The sequence below is a fragment of the Mustela putorius genome, unplaced genomic scaffold, assembly GCF_011764305.1.
Source record: "Mustela putorius furo isolate JIRA1106 unplaced genomic scaffold, ASM1176430v1.1 tig00003834_pilon_pilon_pilon, whole genome shotgun sequence".
NCBI lineage: Eukaryota > Metazoa > Chordata > Mammalia > Carnivora > Mustelidae > Mustela > Mustela putorius.
The window spans coordinates 63,321,571-63,346,203 of NW_025421987.1; the positions used below are offsets into that span (position 1 = coordinate 63,321,571).

Here is a 24,633-nt window from a genome sequence, read left to right on the forward strand (position 1 = left end):
TAAAGGGTTTTCTGGCCTCTGAAAATGGCCTGCCAAATACCATTCTTGTGCCTTATACCGTTGTTACTAAAGCTGCCTACTAGGTACAGATCTCTGAGAACTGACAGGCTGCAGATTTCCCCAGAAGGCTTAAGCCTCTATAATCATCAAGAGAAGGAGCTGCTTTGCCCCAACAGGCCCCAAAGCAGACAAGTGAAACTGTCTTCCTTATATGGTGAAAAGTGCCCTGTGCCTTTAAGGCCAAGAGACTGGGCTGCAGACAGTCCTTGGGAAGTTTGCCGGCAGCCCCATCCTTGTGTCTGATCCTTGCAGCTGTGCAGGTGAGTTCCCAAACCTTCTTTCCACAATTTGCCCTCTACAATATCTCTTGAGACAGAGTGGGTTGAAAAGCCATAATTGACAGCTAGAGAATTTCAGGGTCAGCTGGATGGTGTTTGGAGAAGTTTGAGTTGAAGGAAAAAACAAGGTTACTAGGGTAATGTGCAGTAATGCAGCAGGCAAGGATGCTTCTAACTTCCAGTGGGGAGGAGGCATCAAGGTTACACAGGGCCCTGAGGCATTCCAGGACAGGGCAGGGGAAACAAATTCAGCCTAGGCAGATGGACAGATTCTGGGGAAAAGCCTGCAGGGTTAAGTTTAAGATCCTGTGCAGGAGAACCTGGTCAACTGCAAGTTTAAACCAAACATAGCTGGGAGGAAATAATATTTCTGCAAGTGCTAAAGGCTTTGCAGGAGCCGGAGCTACAGGGCTGACTGCAGATGAGAAAGTACATCGGAATGTTTGCAATGCCTACTGGAAAGGAAGGCTGCAGCCTTAACCCTTCGTGCAGCGGGCTGTTTAGCAGGTAGGGTTGGACTGCACAGAGCTCTGGAGTGAGGATGGGGGTGTGGGTGCATGTATGGAGGACTGCAGCAGAAGATGAAATTAATGAATAAGACAGAGATTGTGGAGGCAATCTCTGGCATCCCCATAGTACCACCTGCCGAGAAGAGAGATTTTCTAGGCTTGCAAATTCTGTGTCTTCGGCAAGAAAAAGGGCTGGAAGAAGTCTCATTTAAACTGATTACTGCTCTGTCATTTACTGATTCAGCTTCCTGATTCCTCCCCTCCCCCCACCCACCACCTAGAGCTGCCTAAGATATTAATTTGAAATTAACCGATAGAACTTTTTAACAGCATGTGTCTGGGAAAGGCTGAGATGTATACACTTGGGGCTGAGATTTTCTTGATAGGATGAAAAGAGGTGGGCATGGCATATGAAGAGCAATACTTGATGGTCATTTTGCAGTGTATCCCAAAGCCTTTAAACTGAGCCCATTCATCAGCTAGAGCCAAAAAGGAAGCCTACCCAGAAATTTACAAAGGGAGATGCTAAATTATAGGGCTTGGGGTTGTCTTCCCTCCTAGTTGAGTCTGGGGCCCATTCATCATTCAGAGGCCAGTGATTTCTTCACAGTTGTCGTGTAGGGGAATGAATAACAGAGGCTGGATTAACATTCTTTACATACTCCATGCTTTTAAAAAATATTCATTCATCTGAGTATTCACTGACAAATCCTTTTTATTATTAACTAACAAGTGCCCTCTATCCCTTGTTTCCTGAAGACAGAATGTTCATGAAAAAAGATTGTTTTATCAACAGGGATTCTTTAATGCAAGAGTTCCCTCTCTTCTCGCTTCTGATGGGTGGGCAAAATGGGGATTATTGCCAAATAGCAAGATCTGTTGATTCTGAAAAATCACAAGACTCCACTCGGGCCTTACTACTTTAGAAACTCTGATGCCCGGAGCAAAAAGTAAACTTAATGTGTTCACAATTTGGAAGAGAGCAGGGTGCGTGGGTCTAACTTCGCTTCATTTTGTATCAAGCTAAATCCAGAAAGCAGTGTCAAATATACTGCTTTCAAATATGAATGCTGCCAAGAAAAACAAAAGGCCCATCCCCAAAGCTGGAAAATCTCTGAAAGTAACATACTGTGATCTTTCATAAGCTAAATCAAGGCATGTAAAAGGAAAAACTATGTGGCTTCCTGAACATTTCACACAATGACCTTCAGTCTCCATGTTGACTTTATGACTGAAGGCAACCTTTTTTACTTTATATGTGCCTCAGTTTCCTCACCATTAAAATTGTGCCTTATCAGGAGGGACTTTCAGTGGAGTGGAGAAATCAGTTAGACCTGGAATTAAACAGATCTGTCCCTTCTTTTATTTTCAGTCCCTTCTTTTATTCCGTAAGCTTAGACGAATTACACTGCCAGCCTGAGCCTCAGTTTCCTATTTGTCAAGAGAGTAAATGATTAACAATATCGAAAGAATTAGAGGAAACTGAATTCAGAAGATCCTCCAAAAATGTGATTTTTCTTTTTTCTTTTTCTATGACTTAGGAAATGATATTGTTCCTTGAGGGAGGAAATGTGTTCTGAGAATGGAAGCCAGCTCCACAGCATAACCTTAGAAGTGTAGTTTATCCCCTCTTCTCACCTTCCTTCAAAAAAGGATGCCCATCTTCCTGGGAAACCCACTCCTAGTTATTAACCAGGTTCAGTGGAAGTTCTTCCACATATTTTGCATTCAGAGATACAAAGAACAGTTGGTTGGTTTCCTTTGGTATAAAAATATTCTATATGTTTGAAGAATAACAGCAAGCCCTCTTAGAATCTCAGCGAAGGTGATCTATCCAAAAGTAAGTAAGTTTAAAAGCATTTTTGAAGGACGTTGTTGTTGTTGTTATGAGGCACCTGTTCCCAGTATTTCCCTTATAACCACTTGCTGTTTGTTTGTTTTTTTTTTTGTAAAATCTCCTAACACATTCACACTGCTGTCATTAAGAACATGGCTAGTGTTAGTTTTACAGTTTTCCTTGTTCACGTCAAGCCAAGAGCAATTTGCCTAACTTGCAAGATGGCTGTGCATCACATACTTTTGAAATGAAAACGTGCTTTCCACCAGTTTGGAAAGGTGGTGATAAATTTCAGCAGCAGAAACATTTCATTGGAAGTACAAACCACAGCACATACATCAGCTGGGAATGGAGAAGTGTCATTTTAACTAAATTAAGGGAGGGTCACCCCGTAGCTGATCTTCTAGTTGTAGATTGCACACCACCTCTGTCAGGACGCTGGTGTTGAAGATCCACAGTTGGCCACTTAGAGTAGCTGTGGAACCCTGGGCTAGTTCCTTCCTGTGCCTGAGCCGATATTCTACATGCTGCAGTATGGACATGACAGTGGTCCGTATGCACACGATTGTGGGAAAGGCAGGAAAGTTGGCAGTGTAAGTGCTCAATAATCATGCTGGAGCTGAATTTCTGATAGTCTCTAACAAGATCCTCCTTGTACTTTAACAAGATAACTGGCTCTAGATCTTGTCTTCACCCTTTGGAACATTCTGCAAGTGAGGATGTGTCTAAGGATGTATAAACTAAATTTTTAATGAAAACTCAAGTTTCTAATGAGGTGGAACCAAAGAGAAGTAGGTGGTAAGGCAGTGTAGATCTTGCTATTTGGGTTAACTTTGGAAACAGGTTTAAAATCTGCTGGGTCAAACAGGGCTTCAGATTGGTTATGTTCTTTAAACATATTTTAAACTTTTGGCTGCATGGGAAGTACTTGGGTGTCTGGCAGAAGGAAGTGGCTTGGGGGAAAGCAAGTGGTCCAGATGGAACAGTGGAGTAGAGAAATCCCAGAGGAGTTGTATCTCTTGACAGGCCTCCTCCCACCCTCACCTTTGACCCCCATTCACCCTGAACTGTCAGATGCAGTTTGTTCAAGAAAGTGCCAAGCTAGGAAAGCTTGAGGAAGTGTCTACACCAACTTCTCTCTCTCTGTCAAAGCTGCATCTGAAATAACCAAAAACAATGGCCACCCACTTCTGCTAAAGAAAGAGCCTTTCAAGTTCTGTCTGTTGTCTACCTGTGCTGGGGCTGTCTTTGGGAAGTTATCCCTTTCCCTAACTTGGTAATACAAGCCCATTTTCTCTTAGCAAGTTCTACTCTGTCGTGTGTATTATGGCAAATTGCTGGCCTGCCTGGAGAACGTTGCCACTGATGGGGGTGGTGGGGGTGGGGGTGGTCTTGCTGAGAGGGTCACAGCCTCTTTGAGGGGCAGCACCCCTTGTTTCCTCTCTAATTAATCCCAGGTGAACAGACATTCTTCTCCCCTGGCTTCATCACTTCTATTCTCCCTCCCTATCCTTCTCTCTATTACAGTGGTTCTTAAATGAGAGACAGTGTGCATCAGAGTTACCTGGAGGCTTTGTTAGCACACAGAATGCTGGGACCCATCCCCAGAGCTTCTGATTTGTAGGTCTGGGCTGGGTGCGGAATATCTGTAATTTGTAACAAGTTCACAGGTGATTGTGAGGGAACTACTTTGGGAACCACTCCCTCTAGTCCAATACTAAATCTCCCTCTAGTGTTTCTAGTGACCTGCACTCCTCCCACCTTCTAAAATTATACCTGCTCCATTCCTGCGAGTGAAATAGAGCCTTCTCCGAACCACAGTTAAATATTACTATTTACTGAATTCTAATTGTAACAAGCACTGTGCTAAGCACCTTATATCCATTATTTGTAATGTCCCCAACCACCCTACAAGTCTGATATCATGAAACAAACAGAAAGAGGGTAAAAAACCAAGGTCTCATAAGGGACAAAGAACAGATATGGTATTTAAACTCAGATTTATCTGGAAAGATCGGCCCTTTCTGCTATTCCAAGGCTAGCAATAGATGTTTAGTTTGTATGTCCACTCTAATTCATTGGTAGCCACTGCCTGGAGCACTGGTTTGAAAAGCCTACCAAATTGACTGGGTGCTCAACGGGAGGGAGTTCTGGAATCGGTGAGCCGTGCTCACAGAGGGTGCAGGAGTGGAGAGGGGGCAACCCTGGTGCCTTGTGTTTGCCATCCCTATGCTATGCTTCATTCATGGGTCATTTGTTAGCTACTAGGATTAGGTGAGAGATGAACATTTAAATCTGTTCTGTAGGGAACAATGAAACCTATTTTTCCTCCCCTTCTCTGAAGGTGAATGTAAGTCTTTGAGCCTAGATGTGAGAAGATGTGATAGCCCTTAAAGTAAAATGAAATACAACCGGTATATAGATAGTGGTTTTCACATGGACATTTAGCTTGAAAGTGGTGGGGACGAGGGGACTATGTTAATTATGGGGTTTGTATGTTGTGTGTCTTTCTGTGTGGCCTCTCTAATGATTGTCTTATACTGAATAATCCGCTGTGACTTCATAAGGAGGTAATGACATTTCTAGTTTTATTCCTCCCTCCATCATGTATATTCCGTGTGGGATTCATTATTTTTAGAATCTCAGTGCTTTATCTGAAAAATGAGTTTGATAATGCTTTTCTACTTCTTCCTAACATTTATTATATATGTGATTAAGTGACCTATAATTTCATGGCATCTAATTCAGTCAATAGATATTTATAAAAATTTATGCCTGGGCGCTGGGATATAGCAGCAAACAAAACAGGCTGCTCTTGTAGAACTTACATTCTGGAAGGAAGGACAGACAGTAAACAAATAAAGAGAAAACTGTGCATAGTGGTAAGTGTGCATGGTAAGAGAGTAACTCTGTGTGTGCATGTGTGTGCATGTATGTGTATGCTGCTATTTCAGATGGGGTGGTCAGGGAAGCCCTTTCTGAGGAAGCAACATTTAAGCTAAGACTTGAAAGTAGAAAAAGAGGCAAATATGGATAGTCTGGGAGTGGAGCTGTCCAGGCAGAGAGAACAGTCTGTGCAAAAATCCCGGGTTGAAGGTAAGCAGGGGACAGATCAAGTAGGCTAATAGGGGTTTTCAGCTGGGGGTGATGGGACCGCCTCCCATCCCTGACTGGAGGGTGATTGAAGATATGCACGTAGTGATTTGGATGCAAAAGGCTGGGGTTGAGCACAACTGACTTAATGGGCAAGGACCAGGGATGCTACCATCTTGCACTGCTTGGGATGAGACTTGACCTGCTCCTGCTGTGCTATACATGTTGTCCCATTGGGAAATCCCAAGGGCCTCTAAGGCCCAGATAAGAAGTTTGAATTGTATCCTAACTATATTGGGAAGCTCTTGAAGATTTGTAAGCTTTCAAAAATGATCTTTAAAAGATAGCTCTGGCTATTGAGTGAAAAGTGAATCCCACAGGGGCAAAAGTGAAAGCAGGGATGGTCAGTGGGCAGCTCTCTCAGTAGTCCAGAGCAGACGTGATGGCGGCCTGGGTAGGGGTGGAATGGTGAGGTTTGGGGAAGTATTTTCACCCTCGAGAAGAATGCTAGACAAATTTAAACTGTTGTTTTCTGTGACACACCTATCCCTTTTTTGAGAGAGAGAGTTTTCAGTTTCAAAATCAGCTGGTTTCCTCCACATTGATTTAAGAGACTTTTTGCAGCACCCAATGACAGAAGATGTTGCTCTTTCAAATGCAAGTCCTTATCCTCTTGCTCTTTAACCTTGCAGATAGCTCAGAAAGGTAATCTCTTTGATTTGGGCTTTTAAAAAGAGATAAAATTACACGTGCTTCTTGAATAACAATATATGATTTCTTTCTCTGAAGGGTCAATAGGAATTAGCCTACCTATATCATTTTACAAAACCAGTGCCTAATCGCATGAATAACAGGGACCAAGTCTATATTTATTCTGCTGAAAGAGAAACATTAAGTGAACATCAAAATCTCTTGAAGAGATCACAGGCATTGCAGTACTAATTTCACTTGAGCAGTAAAGCCTTGCAGATAGTTTTCAGGTGTATCATCTCCTCCCCCTACAAAGGCAAGTCAGCTTCCAGAATTTTCGAGAAGTCCCCTCACTGCTTTCTTCTCTCTTCTCATCACCATCTCTTCTCACTGCACCCCCACTGCAAGTGGCCCCCAGAATACTTCAGGGTTCATCTCCAGAGGAACCCACCACTCATGTACTGGAGGGGGGTGGTGGGGAGCATCCTGGCTTCCAGGTTGACCTGAAGGGGCTGGCTGGAGGAAACGAGGAGGCTGCTGTGGAGGCCATACCCACACTAGTGAATAGTTTCACTGAGTTTGGAAGTCAGGAGCTGGATCTTCCCACCAGCATCTTGTGTTCTGAGAACCAAGGAGGGTAGTCACCAAAGGAACTTGGGAGACTGGTTGTGGGACGAGTGGAACAATGCATCACAGCCTCCAGCTAGAGCTGATGAAGCCAAGTAGTCCCTGAACACATCCTGCCTGCCAATTTCTAGATGAAACTGAAGAAGAGAATCAGAAACCAGATAAGAATCCCCATCCCCCATTAGATCTTTAAACCCATCACCCAATCTCCATAAGCCAAGCTTCCAGGAAATAAAATAAAATATCTCACTTACCTAAAATGATCTCACTTACCTATAAAAACCAAAAAGGAGGGACTCCTGGGTGGCTCAGTTGGTTAAGCAGCTGCCTTCGGCTCAGGTCATGATCCCAGCGTCCTGGGATGGAGTCCCACATCGGGCTCCTTGCTCCGCGGGGAGCCTGCTTCTCCCTCTGACTCTGCCTTCCACTCTGTCTGCCTGTGCTCACTCTCGCTCTCTCTCATAAATAAATAAAATCTTTAAAAAAAAAAAAAAAACCAAAAAGGAGGAATTTCTGCCTTCATCTCTGGGCACATGTTAGGTCCTATAAGAGGTGGGACACACCGCTGCCTGCCTGCCACAAAAGGGGAAACCAGAATCATGCATTGGGAAGGAAAGAGCAAATGGTTTGCATTAGTAAGTCCTGTCCCAGCTACCAACTAGCCATGCAGATTTGGGCAAGGTCACTTTCTTGAACCTGAGAAATAGGGTTGAGCAAAGTTTCTCTCAGACTCTGATGGGCTCTGAGAACGTACTTCATTATTCAGCTCAAGATCTTCACTACTTCCCTAAGACCTCTTGCAAACCAAACCATCCACCTCCCCAAGTCTTAGTTCTCTTCTTCTTGAATTAATAACATTTTTTCATGCTATCCTCATTGGCTCCCTGTAAGACAACTAGAACACTATTACTTTTCTATCTTTCTTTGTACATCTCTGTCCCTTTAGTAGCTCTTAAGCTCCTCTGAAGAGAGCCACTAATGCCACAGTTTTGTTTTTCTTTAGAATTTCCAAAACTGGGACGCCTGGATGGCTCAGTTGGTTAAGCGGCTGCCTTCAGCTCAGGCCATGATCCCAGGGTCCTGGGTTTGAGTCCCGCACTGGGCTCATTGTGCAGTCAGGAGCTTGCTTCTCCCTCTGCCTGCCATTCCCCCTGCTTGTGCATGCTTGCTTGCTTTCTCTCTCTGACAATAAATAAATAAGTAAATAAATAAAATCTTAAAAAAAAAAAAAAAGAGTCTCCAGTGCTTGGCACTGTACTTGACACTTATTAGATGTTCAACAAATGTTTGTTGTTGAATGAAGGGAAAGAAAGGATATCAAAATAGAGAAGAATGGGACTCAACCAAGTTAAAGCTCAAGAGCCAACTTTTCTAAAAGCCATATATTCTGCCCATAACATCCTGGACCTCTTTTTTATTTTTTTTTTAAAGATTGTTTTTATTTATCTGACAGAGAGAGACACAATAAGAGAGGGAACACAAGCAGAGGGAGTGGGAGAAGGGGATGCAGGCTTCCTGCAAATGAAGGAGCCCAATGCGGGACTTGATCCCAGGACCCTGGGATCAGGGCCTGAGCTGAAGGCAAACGCTTAACGATGGAGCCACCTAGGCACCCCAACATCCTGGACTCCTTAGAATTAAAAAGACAAAGAGAGCAAGAGAGAAAGAAAGGGAGAGAGAGAAGAAAGAGGGAATTTTAGATATTATAGCAATAATTTTCAGGTATCACAGCTTCTAATACCCTATGTCTCCACTGAGCTATACTAGTTACACAGGATTTTAGAAATACTAGAGTTTTACTTAGCCTTTATGGAATTTCATATATTTATAAAGAGCTAGTATGAAATTGCTGAGTAGGTGGGTAACGGGGATCAATTGTATGGCGGTGCGTGGTAACTAGATGGTGATTCCTGGGTAGTGTATACAGATGTCTAATTATAATGTTGCATACTTGAAACTTATATAATGTTATATCCAATTCTACCCCAATTTAAAAAAATGATGAGTAAAAATTTCCAGATGTCTCTCTCTATAACTTCATGCCTCTTTAAGCTGTTTCCAGAAAAAAAAAAAAAAATCAGAAAGTTTAAAACTGCCTGCATCCTGTCTTTAAAAACGTTGATCCTTTCACTTATTTAAAACTTGTAAACTCCATGGCCTCATAATTGCTAAAGAACCTAGGGAGGGCCACGTGGGATGAAACCCCCGGCTTGCCAGCCTGTCTAGCCAAATCATTAACACGGTTAAGCCTTGCAGGGGGTGGTGCTGAGAAGGGGGATAGGGACTCATAGCAGAGGGGGCCTGAAATAGGACAAAGCTAAGCCTGCTCTAGTTCCTGGAGTTTGGATTTGAGGGAATTGAGATAGGGCACATTGTCAAAACTTTAGGTCAGTGGCCAAATGTTTGATGAGGTCAGACTAACCAGGGAGGACCATGCACAAGTAATTCCAGCCTCAAGAAAGGGGTCAAGGGGTGCCTGGATTGTGCTGTCGGTTAAGCCACTGACTCTTGGTTTTTGCTCAAGTTGTGATCTCAGGGTCATGAGATCAAGCCCACTATCGGACACTATGTTCAGCATGGAGTCTGCTTAAGACTTTCTTTGCCCTGCCCCCCTGCTTGCGTGTGCGCTCTCTCCGTATATTATAAATAAATAATCTAATAAATAAATAAGGGAAGGAAGGGAGGGAGAGGTAGGAAGGAAGGAAGAAAGTAAAAGAAAAGTCAAAAAAAGGAAACACAGTTGAGTGTGCCTCTTTCTTGAACCAGGCACTGAGGAGAAGATGCTGTCACTGGATCTATCCCAAGGCTGGGTCAAGAAGACACTGCCCCCAAAAGTGTGGCATTGATAGTGCTGTCCCCAAAGGTTTCTGAATTCCAAGATACTGTCCACAAGACAAGAGTACGGAACATCTCCTCTTCGTCACGGTGATATGCCACGGATGGCTCATCCATCCATTTTCCTAAGCCCTGTTTCCATCTTGAGCAACAAGCATCATGATCGCAATAATTTTTAATTTTTCTGTCCACTGTATTAAGAAGCAAGTCCTTTATTAGTGCTGTCCTGGGGGTGGGAGATGGGACCACCATGAGTATTCATTTATAGGTTTAATGGCAATGATAAACCGCATTCAAACCAAAAAGAGCAGAATTTTGGTAAGCTCCATGGAGTCTGACCTAAGGGGCACGGCAGGAAAAGCCCTGAGAAGCAGGAGACACTGTTGACCACAAGGGCTATTAGGGATGTCATATCAGGAGTATATATTTGCTCATGACTCTGTGGGCTGCTAGCTAGGGCCCGTGATTGCCCCAAGTAATCAGTGTCCGTTGAAGGCCCCACAGGCCACTTGGCCAACAAAATGGATGACAAGGCAGCAATACTGTGAGGTAACTTAGCCAAACTCTCAACAATACCTTACAGTTAAACCATAAGGAAAGGCAAGGGATTAAGCTAAATTTTAGGATAGTGTCGTGAAGTGGGAGAGAGAAGCAAAGAGAAAAATGTGATCTGTGGGTATCCTACCCACAGAGCTTCAAGGATGCCAAAATGATCTGACTTAAAATGGACAGGTGGGGAAGGCTGCCGTTCATTTTATCATGATTCTTTGAACGGTGTATATATGTGTTTATATTCTCTTCAGATGTATGATATATTTTAAAGTAAAGAGATAAAGTTAACTCCCTCCGATAAATGAAAACCCAGTGTCTGAAAGAAATTGGGAGCTAAAGATAGTTGCTCAAATAAAGCCAGTAAGAATTTCAGTGAAAATTTAAAACAGAAACCATAGACCCAGTACAGATGTCAATCTCTCTGTGCCCCCAACCACTTTCCCCTCCCCCTCCCCTGTCCCCTCACTCATATCACCTCTCTCCTGTATCTCTCTGCCTTCACTGGTAAAATTTTTGCTGACTGGAGAAAAACTGTGGGGCTGAGGAGCATTAGAACTTATCTATGAATTACATTGGAGAGAAAATAAATCCCCTGTGCGCCCCCCCCCCCCCCCCCAATCCTGCTTGCCAGGGCAGGAGTGATTTAGCACACTTTCTTTTCCAAAGTTGAAAGGTTAAAAATAACGTGGACTCTCTGGAAGCTGTTGTTCTAACACAAGGTAGCCGTTGGACAGAAGTCTGTTTAATGTCAGAATGTATTCGGTGGGGCTGGGGGACCGCGCTGTGCGGTGAGCCCCTTGCCCTGGCCTCTGCCTGCCTTTCCCTGTGCTGCTCTCCGTTACGCTCTGCGCACCAGCTCAGTATTTCTTACTTTGCTTCCCTCTTTACATGCCTCAAATAGCTCATTTTTTCTTGAACCCTACCTTAGCCAAGTTCCCTATATTTGGCTCCTTTGATCTTTCTGTTAAAATCAATCTCTTCCTCTAATTATTTTCTGTTCCACTTCTTTGAACGCCTTCCAGTTGCCTCCATGTCTCAAGAAGCCAGGTGTTTATTAAGAATCTGGATGAGGTTCTGGCAGAATCAGGTAGATGCAGCTGCTTGCCCCCAGGTCACCTGTTGCCTCCTCTTTAAGCAGCGAAGATGGTTTACTAAAGGCACCTGACATTCCAGAGAAGGAAACACCGCCCTACATATGGCAGGTGCTCCATAAGTAATTACGGAATGGAGAAAATAATTGGGATCTCTTTTAAATAGGCTAGGCTATATTCGAACTCACACTTAATTTGCTTCCCCATCCCACACACAGCCCAGGTCCCTTTCTGTTTTCAGGGTTTTTTTTTTTTTTTTTTTCTCTTCTCATAGTTATTTCATAGCTTATTTCTTCGATGCTTTACACATTTTTAAATTAAATCTCCTTATGTTTCCCGCTCATATATTTAGCTTCACTAGTTTAATCCATGTCATAAGATTTTGCTAGTAACCTTGATCACCAAATTAGCGTTACTTATAAGTTATTCTATTTTACCCCTTTCTTTAAATAACTGATAATCATTTTCATAGTCTTATATTTAATTTTTGTTTATTAGATTGACTTTGCTTTTGTATTTGTTAACTTTCAGAGTTTCCCTAATTAGCCACAGTACAAGATTCATCATATCCTGTGATTCCAACACAGATTTGGGTTGAGAAAAAAGACCATTGTCTTCAAATCATATGATGTCTGAGATTTGTTTCAAAATAATCTAGTGGGAGTGGGGGGAGTAGGAGGGTTATAGGGAAAATAAGATTGCCGTGGTTGATAGTTGCCGGAGCTGGGTGATGGGTATGTGAGGGTTCATTTTACTATTCAATTATGTAAGTGTTTGAAGTGTTTCATAATAAAAATTCATTTTTAAAAAACTAAAAGAATATAGATAGATATAGAATTGATCGTATGGATTATGTTAGGACTCCGGCTGTCCTTGTCATTGTCATTTTTTGGTTCAGCCATCCCTCTAAATTCATTGTGAAGTCTAGCACTTGCTGCTCCTCTTCCTTCCTTTCCAAACTCTCATTCTCACCTGGGAGCTTTCATGGTGCTGGTATGTGGCTTGTCCAAGGCCTCATATCTGCAATGCTAATCGCCGGCACTTCTACTCTTCTACTCTTTGTCAGCAGCATAATCCCTTGATTATATTTTAAATCATTTCTAAAATGATACAGATCTCTGTGTGCTGACTGTCTAGCACTCTAGCTAAGGCTTTCAGGCTATGTTTTAATACAGAATTCACTTTTTCTGAACATCAGTCAAAACATGAAACACGTATAATCCTGCCACTTCTGGTTTACCATACTTCAATTTCAAGTTCAAATCCAAGTTTAGTATTTTTCACATCCAACTCTTGCTTTCCTACCATTTCTAGCCTCTTTCTCTGCTATTCTCTTGTATATATTCATGCTATCTTTTCTAGTTATACCAAATTTCTTTTATTTGTAACTAATAGACCATGCTTTCTTATACCTCCAAAATTTTGACCATACTATTCCCTGAGATTGGAATGTCCTTTTATCAGTTGGCCCTTGGGAACTTCTGGAACTTTTAATTGTACCTCAAAACTCAATTCAAGCATTACTCCTTTGGGAAGGCTTTCTCTGAGCTCTCCACGTTGAATTAAATTCTCTCTCAAATACCTTTTTTCATAGCACTCTTTGACTATGCCCACCCAAATACTTTGAAACCCAACTGAAATCATGGGTATTCTTTGTCTCCTTTCTAAATTGTAAATCTCTTTAACCTCTTTCAACTCTTTCTTTCCAAAGTCCAACCCAGTCCCTGGCACATAGTAGGTCTTTAGTGGAATGAACAGAGGAATGGATAAATGAATGCTGTTATCTCCTTAAGGTAGCGCCTTCCTACTTGATCACCTTCTCTAGGGGTCTAGGTCAATGCTCTTTGCATTCTCTCTAGTCTTTGCCTCCTAACTGCCCTTCTTAACCCATCTGGTTCTAGCTGTAACCCAATATTCCCTGTTTCTGCTGAGCCCTTCCTGTTTGGTTCTACTTTCAGGTGACTGTTTCCCAGAGTGTGGTACACAGTAATTTTGAGGTGATACTCAGACAAGTGTCTTTTGATAGTCTTGTATTTATATTCATGTATATTTGAGGAGGGGGAAACCAGGACATAAAATCATGATATCACAGAGAATATCACTTAGGATGAAATACAGGTAGTGCCATTGTAATCAACTTGACCTGGACCTCATAGACCAGAGACAAGGTGCTCAAACATCATCATCAATCTTCCAAGCCCTCCGGAACTGAACCCTCGACCAAGCCCATTAGAGGTATGGACAGCCAGGAATAACACCAATAGGGAGGGATTCCCAAATCCTGAATTCCATGGGCACCTCTGGTTTTTATTCATGGATATACTGAAATATCATTTCTGAGGTTTCAGGGTGTATGTACTTTTAAATATGTTATCTGTTACAGATGAAATAGTCAAATATCTGTTGAGCTGTCGAACCATATCGTCATGCAAGTTCAGATTTTTATTGTGGGTTAACATAGAAACTGACAGATTTGTCTCATTGATGTGAATTATCAACTTTATCTGAAACCATCAATTAGGTTATCTAGCTATTTTGATCAAAAAGTGCTGTGGGGCACCTGCGTGGCTCAGTGGATTAAGCCTCTGCCTTCGGCTCAGGTCATGATCTCAGGGTCCTGGGATTGAGTCCCGCATCGGGCTCTCTGCTTAGCAGGGAGCCTGCTTCCTCCTCTCTCTCTGCCTACTTGTGATCTCTCTCTCTCTCTGTCAAATAAACAGATAAAATCTTAAAAAAAAAAAAAGTGCCTTTGCTCTCAATTAGAAACTTATTTTCAGCCATACATTTTATATATCAATTTGACTGGTTCTATTTTTTGTTTGGCATTTTTACTTTTCATTTTTACAAGTTTAATAACATTGTGTTTATAGAATTTACTATATTTCATCAAACCTAACATGCCATCGATACGCAAAACACATCATTAGTTCATGCACTACTAAGAACAGACATGTTGGTAATTATAATTGCAAGATGCCATTGATTCTAAGAGACATCCCAATTTCGGAGTTTTAAAGTTATTTTTCAAAGTGTGCTTAAAACTGATAAAATGCAGTGTATGTACACTTCACTTGTATTTACCAGATAATACTTATATTCCGTTTACCATAGTGATATAAAGTCTCTTTTTTGAATGCATTTAAAAATGAGTTGATTTAAAGAAAAACACTCCATAAATAGGAGTAGATGTAGAATATTGAGTTTTGTGAAAATCCTTGAGGTGGCTGTGACTTGCTCTAACTGCCTAGAACCAGATTCTGCCTGTTGACCCCATCTGCGAGTTCAGGCCAAGCCCACTGCTTTCCAGCACTGCGCACTCTAAGGGAGATCCTGTCTCCTCCACCGAGCATGGGAGAGGGATTTGAGCAATTATGTCTCTGCTCAGGTTGAGGAATGAGGCTATAACTCACTGAAGTCATTTTATAAGAGTGAAAAGAAATTCCTAAGAAATAGACTCATTACAGGTATTGAAATAATCTAGATTTGCCTCTATTTAAATAACAGCATACTGAGAGGTTTCTATTTTTTTTGTTGTTTTTAACCAATTCTCCATGAAATAAGGAGGAGAAAAGAACATTTTAGCCTCTCTCTCTCTCTCTCTCTCTCTTTTTTAAAAGATTTTATTTATTTATTTGACAGACAGAAATCACAAGTAGGCAGAGAAGTAGGCAGAGAGAGGAGGAAGCAGGCTCCCTGCTAAGCAGAGAACCCGGGGTGGGGCTCAATACCAGGACCTGGGATCATGACCTGAGCCAAAGGCAGAGGCTTTAACCCACTGAGCTACCCAGGTGCCCTCATTTTAGCCTCTCTTGCTGAGTAATTTATTTACCAATAATGGCTGACTAAACATGAAACCGTTTCAGTGATTATTAAGCCCAAGAATGGTCTGCTTTGTTTTTCATAATAAATTTACCAGATATAATTATGAACAACTTGAAGCAAATTGTATTTCATTGACAAAACACAGAAGTTGCTAATTTCCTGCTTCCAGAATGGAAGTGAAGAGAGAATCATTTTAGATGGAGTTGGGGGAAACTGTTGACGTTTCATTAGAAAAATGCTCTGCTTCTGCGTGTCATTTCCCTGACGGTTGTATGGATGGGGGCTCATGGTACTTCCAGCTCCCATCCTGCACGAGGTCTGGTCCTCAGACTGCTAGGCACAGATGCGAACATTTCCCCAAGAGCCATGCAAAACCCTCTGATTTACTTGGTGCCTATTCTTGAAGGTGATTGTGAATCATTAGCCAGAATGCAATAGAGCAGGAGGTCACAAGTCATTCAGGCTCCACTGCTTGTACAGAGCCTGGTTTTGCAAACCTAATTTTGAAGGTTTTAATGTAGCTGTAATTGAGAAGATAAATTGAACACATGTGCATATCCTAATAAAGGTATTCTTCAGAGTCAGCAAATAGTCACATCATACTAAGCATCAATGAACCTATTATACTATAGGAAAGGTCTTATAATAGAAGATTATTTATAGGCTATTAGTTATTAGTGTAATTTTAAAATATAAGCAGTAACAATTAGCAAAATTGATAGTATTGGAGATGCGGCTGTTTCCACTCACTAATAATATTATTGCTAATAATATTAGCAATAATTCTGTATAGTAATGTCGATTGAAAGCTAAACCTCTTCCAAGTTCTTTGTTTATCTTTAAGGGTGTTTTTATCAGATCATTGATGCATAATTGTATAAGAATCACTTCCTTGTATTCACGAAAGTTACTGACATCATACACTAAATCTTGAAATTTATTCATAGATTGGAATAAGTGTATGCATTATAAGTGTAATGTGGTCCAGGCTTTTCTCTAAGCAGACATAGTGGCCAGAAAGAAAAATATATTTAGGAAGCAGATTCGCTAAGACTTGGTGTCTTAGGTCAGGTTCTGCAGAAGCAGAGCCTGAGAGAGGGATTTGGATGCAGGTGATTTACTGAGAGATAAATCTATAAGGAAGTGAGAGAAGCAGGATATGGATCAGATGGTATGCTTGGCTTGATGAAGGTGGATGGATAAATTGCACCACAGAGGACAGCTGTGAGCCTTTATAGCCAACACTCACAGCAGCTGGGGGCTGGATGTGGTGGCCAGGAACAGGGGCCTGCTTGGAGCACTAACAGGACTAAGTACATTTGGTGTTGGTGGGGAGGGGGAGAAGGGAACAAGGACGGCCCCCAGGTTTGTGGCATAGTGAATAGATTGTGAATAGAATGAATGAATGGATTCTTGTAAATAACATTTCCCTCATAATACCAACAATCTAAGATTGCAGAAGAAATATGAAAAGATTCTCATTTTGCAAATAAATATATTTTCCTTTAGCTTTGACTTTCTAGGTGAAAAATGCCGACTTCTTGGCATATTTGCATAAGATCAATTTTCTAAAGATATATAAACTTTTTAAAAAAGTGTTGGTTTTTTTAGACCTTTTCCGCTTATTCTGCTTCATGTTGAAAATGAATGGTTCTAGTACTCTAATAATTGAAGATTCACCTAGCTATGGTCCCAGTGTTACGTTAGTTTTTAACGAAAAAATATCATGCATTGTTCTTGTGCATTCATCCATTAGTCCAGAGGAAGGAAACTATGGCTTGTGGCCCACATCCAGCCTGGGGACCAAATCCAGCCTGCAACCTGTTCTTATATGACCTGAGCTAAGAATGTTTACATTTTTAAAGCATTGCTTAAAAAAATACAGCAGACTATATGACCCACAAAGCCAAAAATGTTTACTGTTTAGCCCTTTACAGAAAAGTTTTCTGACCCCTGCTTCAATCCATTAAAACCCCAAACGTTTTTTTCACCTAGAAAATATCTATATTTTGAAATAAAATATGACATTCAAAAACTTCAAATTAGTAAGTGATTATGGAACCAGATAATTATCTGTTTTATAAGCGGACTCATCACAGAATTTATACAAATAAATTATAACTCATCAGGACAATTTTTTATAAAAAGATTTATTTATTTGTTTTAGAGAGGATAGGGTGAGGGGCACAGGGAGAGGGAGAGAGAAACTCAAGCTGAGCTGAGCACAGTGCCCCACCCCCCAGCTAGGGCTCATGACCCCGAGGTTGTATCCTGAGCTGAAACCAAGAGTTGGAGGCTTAATGGACTATGCCACCCAGGTGCCCCTGAACAATTGTTTTTAATGAAAATTTTCAACAAATTCAGAACCATTCCTTTTCTTTTCTCTCTTTCTTTCTTTCTTTTTTTTTTAAGATTTTATTTATTCATTTGATAGGGAGAGACACAGCAAGAGAGGGAACACAAGCAAAGGGTATGGGAGAGGGAGAACAGGCTTCCCGTGGAGCAGGGAGCCTGATTTAGTTCTTGATCCCAGGACCCTGGGATCATGACCTGAGCTGAAGGCAGACACTCAACGACTAAGCCACCTAGGCACCCTAGAACCATTCCCTTTTAAGTAAAAGAAATGTACACATTGTTTTGGTTTCATAAAAATATTACTGCCCATTTTGTGATTATTGTAAAGAAACTGAAAAATCCAAATAGATACAAAGGTAAAAAAATCAATCATTAACCACTGTTGACATGTGGCTACATCTTTTTCTAGGCAGATAAACATTTAATTTTTCAAAATGTGGATCATGTTGTATGTATGATAGTATATCCTTTTTTGTTCATTTAATGTTATAATTTTCAAAACATCTTATTTGACTGCATTTATTCCACAGGATGAATATGTCACTATTTAAACATCTTACCATTTTTTGACATTTTGAAACTAATTTTTTACTATTGTAAATGCCACAATAAGCGTCTTTATGCATAAATCTAGATCCTCATCTCTGTGTCCTTAGGCCAGATTTTTAAAAGAGTAACTACTGTCTCCTCCCCTCATTCTGTTCCTTGTCTTTCTTACAATACATATTCTTCTAGCTCTGTAAATGATGGGATTCCTTGGGGCTAGAAACTTGACCTTCTCTTCTCGTTCTCTCTGTCTGCAGAAGATGTCACCTATACCCAAGCTTCAACATATACAACCTCCCATATTTGCATCTCCAGCCCCAGATCTCCCTTCTAAGCTCCAGATGCATATATTCAGATATCTACTTGTAAACTCCACTCATAAGTCTTATACCATCTCAAATAGAAAATGTCCAGAAAAGGATTCAGTATCTTCCCTTCTTCTGCTCCCTACCCAACTCCCTTCCTTATTGCCTGTTTCTGTAAAGAGACATCACCTTTCCGCTCAATTGCTTATGATATGATACTGGAAACCATCAGTGACATCTCTCTCTCCATCACTACCCCTATCTCTTCAGTCACCAGGTCTTGTTAATTCTCTCATCTAAATATATCTTTAAAATTTCTATTTCTCTCCATCTCTGTGATCCCCACTTAAGGCATATTTATCTACTCCTTGGACTAAACATTGGCTTCCTAATGGATCTCTCTGCATCTACTCTGGTCCTGCTCAGTCCTTCTATCTGCTTCTTCATTCTCTGACAAGGAGAGCACTTCTAAAAATGTCAGTCTGCTTGTACAATCCTGAAGTGGTTGTTGGGATAAAGATCTTAATGGCAGCTGCTCCTCTTGCCACTCTTCCCCTTACTTTCTTGCTCCAACCTAGCGTCTTCCTTGCAGCTACTTGATGGAGATAAGCTTCTTCCAGCCTCAAAAGCTTTGCTTAAAGGGTTTCTTCTGCCTTGAACACCCACCTCCTTCAACGGACCAGACCTTTTTCTGATGCATCCCTCCAACAGGCATACTATCTACATGCTCTCTCAGCGTCGTATGAGTCTACTTTTGGGGTACTTATGACAAATTATAATCTAAATTGTTGTGTATCTTTTTCCCCCTGTAATGTCTGTTGTTCTACTAGACTGATGTTTCCTTTTGGGCAAAGCGTTCCTCCTTTTTCTCCACAATATCTCCCAATGCCTTGCATGTAGCAGGTGCTCAATAAACACTTATTGCATTATTAACAGGTTATGGGGTATAAATTTTAGGAAGACATTTGTCAAAGAGTATTATCAAATAGTATTCCAGAAAGTCTGTATCAACCAATTTATAAGCTCACCAATAGTACATGACTGTTTCTTTGCTCACACTCATTCTGACACTGAGTATTACAGTTTTGAATAATTTTATAGACAATATGTTACCTCATTATCATTGAAATTGCATTTCTTTGATTACCAGTGAAGTTGGACATTTTTCACTTTCCCCATTACTTGAGTAATCATATGAAATTTGAATATGAAATTTATTATGTAAACTGGGACACTTTTGGGAGTGAAGAAAGTTGCTATTCATAATTATGCCAGGACAGCAGGTATAAAGCAGGACCATCCTATACAAGCCAAGAGGGATGGTTTCCCTAACTCTTTCATTTTCATGTAGTCTCAGAACTCTGGACATCTAGAGCTGAGAGCAGAGGTTGTAGTGGTGATCCAGGGATAAAGACGAAAATGTATTTTGTTCTGAATTTTAATATGGATGCTTTTCTGCTCTACTGTCCAATGACTCGCTGACTTACTCTGGAACTCCCTGTCACCCACGCTGCCTACTTCATTCATTTACCTTACCTGCCTAACCCTTGAGACGCCAGACAATTTCATCCAACTCTCCTTTCATGAGAAGGCTGGTGGCCCAAAGAGCTACAAGGACTGCCTTGCCCAGAAACGCAGAGCTAGTCAGAGGCAGAGCCAAGGCTCTTGGAAGAGTTCCCTCCTGTTCCACCAAGCCGCCCCCTTCTTCGCTTTCAGATGCATTCCTCCCGCTCGCACGAGACTGACGATGCCAGCAGTTATTTTCTGATTTGATAACACTTCCCAAGCTATGTTGAGAAGTGACCAGAACATGGTTTTTACTTTCTACAGCATCCCATGAGGATGTTGCTCTTTGACAAGCCTCCCACATCAAAGCACAAGGCACACAGTTTCAGAGGCAGTTCAGCTCGTCCTGCAGTCATGTGCCCATGGTTTCAGTGCCCATCACTTGTAGTGCTTCCCTGAGCTCACGCAGTAAGTCTACAAACTTTCCTAGCTTTTTTTTTTTTTTTAAGATTTTATTTATTTGAGAGATAGAGACAGAGACAGAGATAGCGAGATAGAGCATAAGCGGGGAGGAGTGGGAGAAGCAGGCTCCCCCCTGAGCAGGGAGTCCGATGTGGGGCTCGATCCCAGGACCCTGAGATCATGACCTGAGCTGAAGGCAGATGCTTAACCAACTGAGCCACCCAGGCATACCCCTAGCTTTTTCTAAATGTCCTTTTATGTAATTTATGCCCTTTAATAAAGCTCAAAAAGTAAGTTCAGGGGCACCTGGGTGGCTCAGTGGGTTAAAGCCTCTGCCTTCGGCTCAGGTCATGATCCCAGGGTCCTGGGATCGAGCCCCGCATCGGGCTCTCTGCTCAGTGGGGAGCCTGCTTCCTCCTCTCTCTCTCTCTCTCTGCCTACTTGTGATCTCTCTCTGTCAAATAAATAAATAAAATTAAAAAAAAAAAAGTAAGTTCAGAGTTGTTTACAAACTTGCATTTTCAAGCATTGCCAAGAACTTAAGGAATAGTAGAGTAGGATGACAAAGAAGTTCTGGAAAAAGAAAGACGACAGTTTAAACAAGCTGAATTTTTGTTACTGCCATCCAATCTGAGGTATAACTTTATTAGGAAAAGAGTAGCAGCCTTCCTCTTCCAAACTCATCAACAGGGAACAAATTTCCTTCCAGTGGGATTTCCAATAGAGAGCCTCTGTGTACTGTTGTGCAGATTGTGCACTGCATAACTGCAGGGGGCGCCATTTACGTCGCCACCTAGGCAAAAGTGCCAAATGGTTCCTCCCAGCTGGCACCCGTGGGACAGATCACAATCCTCCTGGCAACAGACAGGGCACAATCTGTGTGGTCATACGTTGAGGTCCTGACTGACACCCCTGTGTGACTTTTCCCTGATAAAGAAGCCATCCCATGCTGAAGTTAGAGTTGCCTTATTCACTGATGCCTATAGACTTTTTAGAGTAATCTTCATTTCATACACTCACCTAGTTTTTGTAAGCACTGTAGTATCTGTAAAGCCAAGTGTCCTGGTTTCAGATTTGGAAAATAGGTCATTGGAGCTATCTTTTAAGGGCTGAGGTTGCCTAGCTAGATTTTGCCATTTCAATTTTATTGAGGCAAATGCAGGAAAGAAATGCACTCTCATGGTTTTCTAGAGAATCAAAATATTTAAGACGTTAATGTATTTTAAAGGAATGTTTTCCATTAAGAAAGAGCTCTGTAAATGAAAGGGAAAAAATTACTTTTAGTGGATATAGGATCCATCTCCAAAATTCTATACATAGACTAAAAGTTAAGATTGACTGTTAGCTCTACAGGAGAAATAACATGCGTCCAACCTGCTTAACAGAGATGTAGACTTTGGTTTTGAATTAGTGGAGGAACCAACTTCTTTATCACCCAACAGGGAAGGTGATGAAATCATTGAGAGAGAGTTTTATACCATATTTTTCATAATGTCTAGGATGAAATCCCTAGGGTCTTTAAGCTGGAAGAAGCCTATTAGTTCATTCACATATTCATTTGTTCAATTAATTCTTTCTGTTTGCTTCCCACCATGATCGTGCCATCTAGCCTGGTCACAAGGAAACTGAGGTCACAAAGGTGGTTAGAGACCAGGCTGGAAACTAAGCCCAGATGTTCTATATCCAGGACACTTGGCCCCATGGTGCTGTTAAATATTCCCGTGTAGTTAAATTCAGGTGATGAAACGGGAGAGCATCTGTGTACTGAATGTGACTTGCATGTAATTCAAGTAATAAAGATGAAATACAAACCTCTTTGCCAGCTATTTCTTTGTTACTCTAAATGCCACAACTTATAGAAGGTTCAGTGTGAGGAGCATTCATTTCCGAATTAGTGTGTGAATTTTGCAAATAAACCTTTTTCCCAACTATCTACACTCTTTATGATTTAAATATTTCAGTCCTATCTTTTCTCACATGTTGCCCGGACAGATTAAAATCCTATAAATAGCACTGGCCTCTAAGAAACGTGCTCTCATCCCTTCCCTTTGAGTATTACTCCACTTTCCCAATCTCGTGATTGCTACCTTCTTAAAGGATTTGTTTTGGGCGGGGGAGCTTAAAACATGTGGCTCGTAACGATGTGAAATTTCCTTTTCTGATTTGTCTATACTCTGCCTGTATACAATTAAGGCTCCCAACTTGCTGAACGTTGCTGAACTTGTTGACAGTTGAGGAGGTGGGGCGTGTATGAGCAGAGGAGAGCAGCTGCTCCTGCCAGCTGCCGCCTTCTCTGCACAGACATAAATACTGCCCAAGGATTCTCTGCAGGGCAGGAGACTGAGGACTCCTTTGAAGTTGCTAGAAGGAGACCCTTTCTGGCATTTTGCTTGGTAAATGCATCCGTACGCATGCAGGCCAAAGGGCACGGAACCTTTCGCTGAGTGACTAAGCCAAGATTCTGAAGCCAGGCTATCTGGGTCCCAATCCTGGCTATGTCGCCTAGCTTTCCCACTTTTTGACCTTAGGCAATGTATTTAACCTTACTGTCTTCAGCATCCATACCAGTTAATGGGAATACTAGTTTCTTTATGAGAGTTTTGGAGAATTGCATGGATTCGGTGTTATTAGTAGTAGTAATCCCAGCAACAAATACCGATGAAGCTTCTATTCCATTCCAGTTACTATGAACAAAATGGAAAGAGCTCCTCCCTTCCCGGAATTTAGAGTTTTTTTCACGCAGCAGGGACCCTGATCCATCTAAGGGTTAAAAAGTCAATGGTGACATGTGGGCAGATTTTGTTTTTAATGAATAAGGGTAAGATTTTACAAAATAAGGGTTTTATGAAGCTTTTCAGTATTTTTATATGTCTGTGTGGCCTGGGTCTTGACGTAAAATGGTTTTCTTGAGTCTAGTAGAGAAGATAAGCAATTAAACAGTAACCTCAATGCAGTGTGTGCGATAAAGTACGGTGAGTGTCTCAGGAGCATGGGAAAGATACCCGATCTCTTTTGGGGTGCAGAGAATCAGGAAGCCTTCCAGGAGGAAGTGACATTTAAGCCTAATCTTAAAGGATAGCTAGAAATTTGCCAAAATAAGGTGGGGGAGGTGTGCAGGAAGCAGTTTCTTTAAGAGCCATGAGGAGCTAAGGGGGTTTTTGAGAAAGCCAGGAGAGACCTGCTTAGATTTGCATTTCAGAAAGACATTATGCTTGCCTACAGACAACGGGCACAGATAGTGGGAAGACCGTTCAGTAATTTCAGGACAGAGTGGTCTAGAATCTGGGAGCAGTGGGTATTCGAGGGGGACAGCAGAAGGTGCTGGTCTGCGTGATACGCACTTGACTCACATCTCTGATGTCTGATGTACTAAGATTGCAGGGGACAAAGCTAAATCTATAAGGCCCAAGCTTCTAACTTGAGGAAACGTTCCTATAAACTGGACGACAGGACCTTTCAATCACTTTCCAAATCATCTCTCCATCTTGCTGGACATATCTGTAGACTGTCACCAGCCTAGGAATTGGCAGGGCTTCCTGTTCCAAAATGGGACAGTTCTTGGCAGGAGATGGAAAACTGGAAAGAGAATGGAAACTGGGCTAGCCAGGCACCTTGCATGAAGAGAAAAGAAAAAAAGGAAACCTGGTACTTTCCCATCTGATCCAGAATATCTGGTCAGAAAATAATTTAAAAGGACAGATAATTCAAAGAGGTTTCTACTTGGCTTTGAAATGCCACACATTTTTGGCAGTGGGTTTGTGCCAAATGTTTTTCTAAGGCCTTATTTTGCATTCCCCTGAACACAGACCATCTGGGCAGCAGGGGGTGGGGGCGATGAATTGGAGCCCAAGAGGGGGTCTGGGTGGGTAGCTGAGGAGGTCCTAATGTTTAAAAATTGGGACTGAGCCCACAACTCTTTTTCATCACCCCAGATGATCCATACTTACCTGTCTACCTGTGTCCTGCCACAGAGCAGGGAGCTCTTCTTACCTAAACCTTGCCAAATCACATGGAGATTTGAAAAGCAGCTATCTAGTTCCAGCACACGAGGTTTCCTACCCACAT

The 24,633-nt window shown here is 41.7% G+C and overlaps 1 protein-coding gene across 1 annotated transcript in view; it reads left to right on the forward strand.

Moving 5' to 3' along the window:
- The first annotated feature begins 248 nt into the window (after positions 1 to 248).
- The window catches only part of LOC101687332 (schwannomin-interacting protein 1), a 152,104-nt gene continuing 127,719 nt past the window's right edge, over positions 249 to 24,633 (forward strand). The window contains exon 1 of the mRNA XM_013057775.2: positions 249 to 320. The gene's annotated coding sequence lies outside the window, so the exon portion shown is untranslated. The remainder of the gene's footprint in view (positions 321 to 24,633) is intronic.